This window comes from Calliopsis andreniformis, unplaced genomic scaffold (assembly GCF_051401765.1).
Source record: "Calliopsis andreniformis isolate RMS-2024a unplaced genomic scaffold, iyCalAndr_principal scaffold0004, whole genome shotgun sequence".
In the NCBI taxonomy this organism is placed as follows: Eukaryota; Metazoa; Arthropoda; class Insecta; order Hymenoptera; family Andrenidae; genus Calliopsis; species Calliopsis andreniformis.
The window spans coordinates 5,281,250-5,289,053 of NW_027480424.1; positions in this window are offsets into that span (position 1 = coordinate 5,281,250).

The window sequence follows — 7,804 nt, forward strand, 5'->3', positions numbered from 1 at the left end:
ATGAAAGTTATGGTCATTTCTACTTTCCGGGCAACCTAGGCTTCACTCTAGGGCGTTGCTCCACCAGATCCAATAGTTAGTGCCTTAGAATACAACGCCACAAGCATAAAATACAGTATAAATACAACAGTTCTTCCATCGTATAAAACGAATAATTGCAACCAGTATGAAAGTCATGGTCATTTCTACGTTCCGCGAAACCAAGGCTTCACTCTAGGGCGTTGCTCCAACAGATCGAATAGTTAGGGCCTCAGAAGTCAACGCCAGAAGCATAAAATACAATATAAATACAACAGTTTTTCCATCGTATAAAACGAATAATTGCAACCACTATGAAAGTTATGGTCATTTCTACTATCCGGTCAACCTAGGCTTCACCCTAGGGCGATGCTGCACCAGATCGAATAGTTAGGGCCTTAGAAGTCAACGCGCGGAACATAAAACGCAAAATAAATAGAACAGTTTTTCCATTGTATAAACTGAATAATTGCTACCAGTGTGAAAGTTATGGTCATTTCTACGTTCCGGGCAACCTACGCTTCACCCTAGTGCGTTGTTCCACCAGATCGAATAGTTAGTGCCTTAGAAGTCAACGTCAGAAGCATAAAATACAGTATAAATACAACAGTTCTTCCATCGTATAAAACGAATAATTGCAACCAGTATGAAAGTTATGGACATTTCTACTTTCCAGGCAGCCTAGGCTTCACCCTAGGGCGTTGCTCCACTAGATCGAATAGTTAGGGCCTTAGAAGTCAACGCGCGAAACATAAAACACAAAATAAATAGAACAGTTTTTCCATTGTATAAATCGAATAATTGCTACCAGTGTGAAAGTTATGGCCATTTCTACGTCCCGGGAAACCTAGGCTTCACCCTAGTGCGTTGTTCCACCAGATCGAAAAGTTAAGGCCTAAGAAGTGAACGCCAGAAGCATAAAATACAATATAAATACAACAGTTTTTCCATCGTATAAACCGGATAATTGCAACCAGTATGAAAGTTATGGTCATTTCTACTTTCCGGGCAACCTAGGATTCACCCTAGGGCGTTGCTCCAACAGATTGAATAGTTAGTGCCTTAGAAGTCAACGCCCGAAGCATAAAATGCAATAAAAATACAACAGTTTTCCCGTCATATAACAGGAGTAATCGCAACCAGTTTGAAAGTGATGGTCATTTCTACGTTCCGGGCACCCTAGGCTTCACTCTAGGGCGTTGCTCCACCATATCGAATACTCAGTGCCTTAGAAGTCAACGTCAGAAGCATAAAATACAGTATAAATACAACAGTTCTTCCATCGTATAAAACGAATAATTGCAACCAGTATGAAAGTTATGGACATTTCTACTTTCCAGGCAACCTAGGCTTCACCCTAGGGCGTTGCTCCACTAGATCGAATAGTTAGGGCCTTAGAAGACAACGCGCGAAACATAAAACACAAAATAAATAGAACAGTTTTTCCATTGTATAAATCGAATAATTGCTACCAGTGTGAAAGTTATGGCCATTTCTACGTTCCGGGAAACCTAGGCTTCACCCTAGTGCGTTGTTCCACCAGATCGAATAGTTAAGGCCTAAGAAGTGAACGCCAGAAGCATAAAATACAATATAATTACGACAGTTTTTCCATCGTATAAAACGAATAAATGCAACCAGTGTGAAAGTTATGGTCATTTCTACGTTCCGGGCAACCCAGGCTTCACCCTAGGGCGTTGCTCCACCAGATCGAATAGTTAGGGCCTTAGAAGTCAACGCCAGAAGCATAATGTACAATATAAATACAACAGCTTTTCCATCGTATAACAGGAACAATAGCATCCAGTGTGAAAGATATGGCCATTTCTACGTTCCGGGCAACCTAGGCGTCACTCTAAGGCGTTGCTCCACCAGATCGAATTGTTAGGGCCTAAGAAGTCAACGCCAGAAGCATAAAATACAATATAAATGCAACAGCTTTTCCATCCTATAAAATGAATAATTGCAAAGAGTGTGAAAGTAATGGTCATTTCTACGTTCCGGGCAACCTAGGTTTCACTCTAGCGCGTTGCTCCACCAGATCGAATAGTTAGTGCCTTAGAAGTCAACGTCAGAAGCATAGAATACAGTATAAATACAACAGTTTTTCCATCGTATAAAACGAATAATTGCAACCAGTGTGAAAGTTATGGTCATTTCTACGTTCCGCGCAACCTAGGCTTCACTCTAGGGCGTTGCTCCACCAGCTCGAATGGTTGGTGCCTTAGAAGTCAACGTCAGAAGCTTAAAATACAATATAAATACAACAGTTTTTCCATCGTATAAAACGAATAATTGCAACCACTATGAAAGTTATGGTCATTTCTACTATCCGGTCAACCTAGGCTTCACCCTAGGGCGATGCTGCACCAGATCGAATAGTCAGGGCCTTAGAAGTCTACGCGCGGAACATAAAACACAAAATAAATAGAACAGTTTTTCCATCGTATAAACTGAATAATTGCTACCAGTGTGAAAGTTATGGTCATTTCTACGTTCCGGGCAACCTAGGCTTCACCCTAGTGCGTTGTTCCACCAGATCGAATAGTTAGTGCCTTAGAAGTCAACGTCAGAAGCATAAAATACAGTATAAATACAACAGTTCTTCCATCGTATAAAACGAATAATTGCAACCAGTATGAAAGTTATGGACATTTCTACTTTCCAGGCAACCTAGGCTTCACCCTAGGGCGTTGCTCCACTAGATCGAATAGTTAGGGCCTTAGAAGTCAACGCGCGAAACATAAAACACAAAATAAATAGAAAAGTTTTTCCATTGTATAAATCGAATAATTGCTACCAGTGTGAAAGTTCTGGCCATTTCTACGTCCCGGGAAACCTAGGCTTCACCCTAGTGCGTTGTTCCACCAGATCGAATAGTTAAGGCCTAAGAAGTGAACGCCAGAAGCATAAAATACAATATAAATACAACAGTTTTTCCATCGTATAAACCGGATAATTGCAACCAGTATGAAAGTTATGGTCATTTCTACTTTCCGGGCAACCTAGGATTCACCCTAGGGCGTTGCTCCAACAGATTGAATAGTTAGTGCCTTAGAAGTCAACGCCCGAAGCATAAAATGCAATAAAAATACAACAGTTTTCCCATCATATAACAGGAGTAATCGCAACCAGTTTGAAAGTGATGGTCATTTCTACGTTCCGGGCACCCTAGGCTTCACTCTAGGGCGTTGCTCCACCATATCGAATACTCAGTGCCTTAGAAGTCAACGTCAGAAGCATAAAATACAGTATAAATACAACAGTTCTTCCATCGTATATGACGAATAAATGCAACCAGTATGAAAGTCATGGTCATTTCTACGTTCCGGGAAGCCAAGGCTGCACTCTAGGGCGTTGCTCCAACAGATCGAATAGTTAGGGCCTCAGAAGTCAACGCCGGAAGCATAAAATACAATATAAATACAACAGTTTTTCCATCGTATAAAGCGAATAATTGCAACCACTATGAAAGTTATGGTCATTTCTACTATCCGGGCAACCTAGGCTTCACCCTAGGGCGTTGCTCCACCAGATCGAATAGTTAGGGCCTTAGAAGTCGACGCCAGAAGCATAAGGTACTTATAAATATAACAGTTTTACCATCGAATAAGACGAATAATAGCCACCAGTGTGAAGGCTATGGTCATTTCTATGTTCCGGGAAACCATGGCTTCACTCTAGGGCGTTGCTCAAACAGATCGAATTGTTAGGGCCTTAGAAGTCAGCGCCAGAAGCATAAAATACAATAAAATTGCAACAGCTTTTCCATCGCATAAAATGAATAATTGCAAAGAGTGTGAAAGTAATGGTCATGTCTACGTTCCGGGCAACCTAGGCTTCACTCTAGGGCGTTGCTCCACCAGATCGAATAGTTAGTGACTTAGAAGTCAACGTCAGAAGCATAAAATACAGTATAAATACAACAGTTTTTCCATCATATAAAACGAATAATTGTAACCAGTTTGAAAGTGATGGTCATTTCTACGTTCCGGGCAGCCTAGGCGTCACTCTAAGGCGTTGCTCCACCAGATCGAATAGTTAGGGCCTAAGAAGTCAACGCCAGAAGCATAAAATACAGTATAAATGCAACAGCTTTTCCATCGTATAAAATGAATAATTGCAAAGAGTGTGAAAGTAATGGTCATTTCTACGTTCCGGGCAACCTAGGTTTCACTCTAGGGCGTTGCTCCACCAGATCGAATAGTTAGTGCGTTAGAAGTCAACGTCAGAAGCATAAAATACAGTATAAATACAACAGTTTTTCCATCGTATAAAACGAATAATTGCAACCAGTATGAAAGTTATGGACATTTCTACTTTCAGGGCAACCTAGGCTTCACCCTAGGGCGATGCTCCACCAGATCGAATAGTTAGGGCCTTAGAAGTCAATGCGCGAAACATAAAACTCAAAATAAATAGAACAGTTTTTCCATTGAATAAATCGAATAATTTCTACCAGTGTGAAAGTTATGGACATTTCTACTTTCAGGGCAACCTAGGCTTCACCCTAGGGCGATGCTCCACAAGATCGAATAGTTAGGGCCTTAGAAGTCAACGCGCGAAACATAAAACACAAAATAAATAGAACAGTTTTTCCATTGTATAAATCGAATAATTTCTACCAGTGTGAAAGGTATGGTCATTTCTATGTTCCGGGAAACCTAAGCTTCACTCTAGGGCGTTGGTCCACCAGATCGAACGGATAGTGCCTTAGAAGTCAACGCTAGAAGCATAAAATACAATATAAATATAACAGTTTTTCCATCGAATAAGACGAATAATAGCCACCAGTGTGAAAGATATGGTCATTTCTACGTTCCGGGCAACCTAGGCGTCACTCTAAGGCGTTGCTCCACCAGATCGAACAGTTAGGGCCTAAGAAGTCAACGCCAAAAGCATAAAATACAATATAAATGCAACAGCTTTTCCATCGTATGAACCGGATAATTGCAACCAGTGTGAAAGTTATGGTCATTTCTACGTTCCGGGCAACCCAGGCTTCACCCTAGGGCGTTGCTCCACCAGATCGAATAGTTAGGGCCTTAGAAGTCAACGCCAGAAGCATAATGTACAATATAAATACAACAGCTTTTCCATCGTATGACAGGAACAATAGCAACCAGTGTGAAGGCTATGGTCATTTCTATGTTCCGGGAAACCATGGCTTCACTCTAGGGCGTTGCTCAAACAGATCGAATTGTTAGGGCCTTAGAAGTCAGCGCCAGAAGCATAAAATACAATAAAATTGCAACAGCTTTTCCATCGCATAAAATGAATAATTGCAAAGAGTGTGAAAGTAATGGTCATTTCTAGGTTCCGGGCAACCTAGGCTTCACTCTAGGGCGTTGCTCCACCAGATCGAATAGTTAGTGACTTAGAAGTCAACGTCAGAAGCATAAAATACAGTATAAATACAACAGTTTTTCCATCGTATAAAACGAATAATTGCAACCAGTATGAAAGTTATGGACATTTCTACTTTCCGGGCAACCTAGGCTTCACCCTAGGGCGTTGCTCCACCAGATCGAATAGTTAGGTCCTTAGAAGTCAACGCCCGAAGAATAAAATGCAATAAAAATGCAACAGTTTTTCCATCGTATAACAGGAATAATTGTAACCAGTTTGAAAGTGATGGTCATTTCTACGTTCCGGGCAGCCTAGGCGTCACTCTGAGGCGTTGCTCCACCAGATCGAATAGTTAGGGCCTAAGAAGTCAACGCCAGAAGCATAAAATACAGTATAAATGCAACAGCTTTTCCATCATATAAAATGAATAATTGCAAAGAGTGTGAAAGTAATGGTCATTTCTACGTTCCGGGCAACCTAGGTTTCACTCTAGGGCGTTGCTCCACCAGATCGAATAGTTAGTGCGTTAGAAGTCAACGTCAGAAGCATAAAATACAGTATAAATACAACAGTTTTTCCATCGTATAAAACGAATAATTGCAACCAGTATGAAAGTTATGGACATTTCTACTTTCAGGGCAACCTAGGCTTCACCCTAGGGCGATGCTCCACCAGATCGAATAGTTAGGGCCTTAGAAGTCAATGCGCGAAACATAAAACTCAAAATAAATAGAACAGTTTTTCCATTGAATAAATCGAATAATTTCTACCAGTGTGAAAGTTATGGACATTTCTACTTTCAGGGCAACCTAGGCTTCACCCTAGGGCGATGCTCCACAAGATCGAATAGTTAGGGCCTTAGAAGTCAACGCGCGAAACATAAAACACAAAATAAATTGAACAGCTTTTCCATTGTATAAACCGAGTAATTTCTACCAGTGTGAAAGGTATGGTCTTTTCTACGTTCCGGGCAACCTAGGCTTCACCCTAGTGCGTTGTTCCACCAGATCGAATAGTTAAGGCCTAAGAAGTGAACGCCAGAAGCATAAAATACAGTGTAAATACAACAGTTTTTCCATCGTATAAAACGAATAATTGCAACCAGTATGAAAGTTATGGACATTTCTACTTTCCGGGCAGTCTAGGCTTCACCCTGGGGCGATGCTCCACCAGATCGAATAGTTAGGGCCTTAGAAGTCAACGCGCGAAACATAAAACACAAAATAAATAGAACAGTTTTTCCATTGTATAAATCGAATAATTTCTACCAGTGTGAAAGGTATGGTCATTTCTATGTTCCGGGAAACCTAAGCTTCACTCTAGGGCGTTGTTCCACCAGATCGAACGGATAGTGCCTTAGAAGTCAACGCTAGAAGCATAAAATACAATATAAATATAACAGTTTTTCCATCGAATAAGACGAATAATAGCCACCAGTGTGAAAGATATGTTCATTTCTACGTTCCGGGCAACCTAGGCGTCACTCTAAGGCGTTGCTCCACCAGATCGAACAGTTAGGGCCTAAGAAGTCAACGCCAAAAGCATAAAATACAATATAAATGCAACAGCTTTTCCATCGTATAAAATGAATAATTGCAAAGAGTGTGAAAGTAATGGTCATTTCTACGTTCCGGGCAGCCTAGGTTTCACTCTAGGGCGTTCGTCCACCAGATCGACTAGTTAGTGCGTTAGAAGTCAACGTCAGAAGCATAAAATACAGTATAAATACAACAGTTTTTCCATCGTATAAAACGAATAATTGCAACCACTATGAAAGTTATGGTCATTTCTACTATCCGGGCAACCTAGGCCTCACCCTAGGGCGATGCTGCACCAGATCGAATAGTTAGGGCCTTAGAAGTCAACGCGCGGAACATAAAACACAAAATAAATAGAACAGTTTTTCCATTGTATAAATCGAATAATTGCTACCAGTGTGAAAGTTATGGCCATTTCTACGTCCCGGGAAACCTAGGCTTCACCCTAGTGCGTTGTTCCACCAGATCGAATAGTTAAGGCCTAAGAAGTGACCGCCAGAAGCATAAAATACAATATAAATACAACAGTTTTTCCATCGTATAAACCGGATAATTGCAACCAGTATGAAAGTTATGGTCATTTCTACTTTCCGGGCAACCTAGGATTCACCCTAGGGCGTTGCTCCAACAGATTGAATAGTTAGTGCCTTAGAAGTCAACGCCCGAAGCATAAAATGCAATGAAAATACAACAGTTTTCCCATCATATAACAGGAGTAATCGCAACCAGTTTGAAAGTGATGGTCATTTCTACGTTCCGGGCACCCTAGGCTTCACTCTAGGGCGTTGCTCTACCATATCGAATACTTAGTGCCTTAGAAGTCAACGTCAGAAGCATAAAATACAGTATAAATACAACAGTTCTTCCATCGTATAAAACGAATAATTGCAACCAGTATG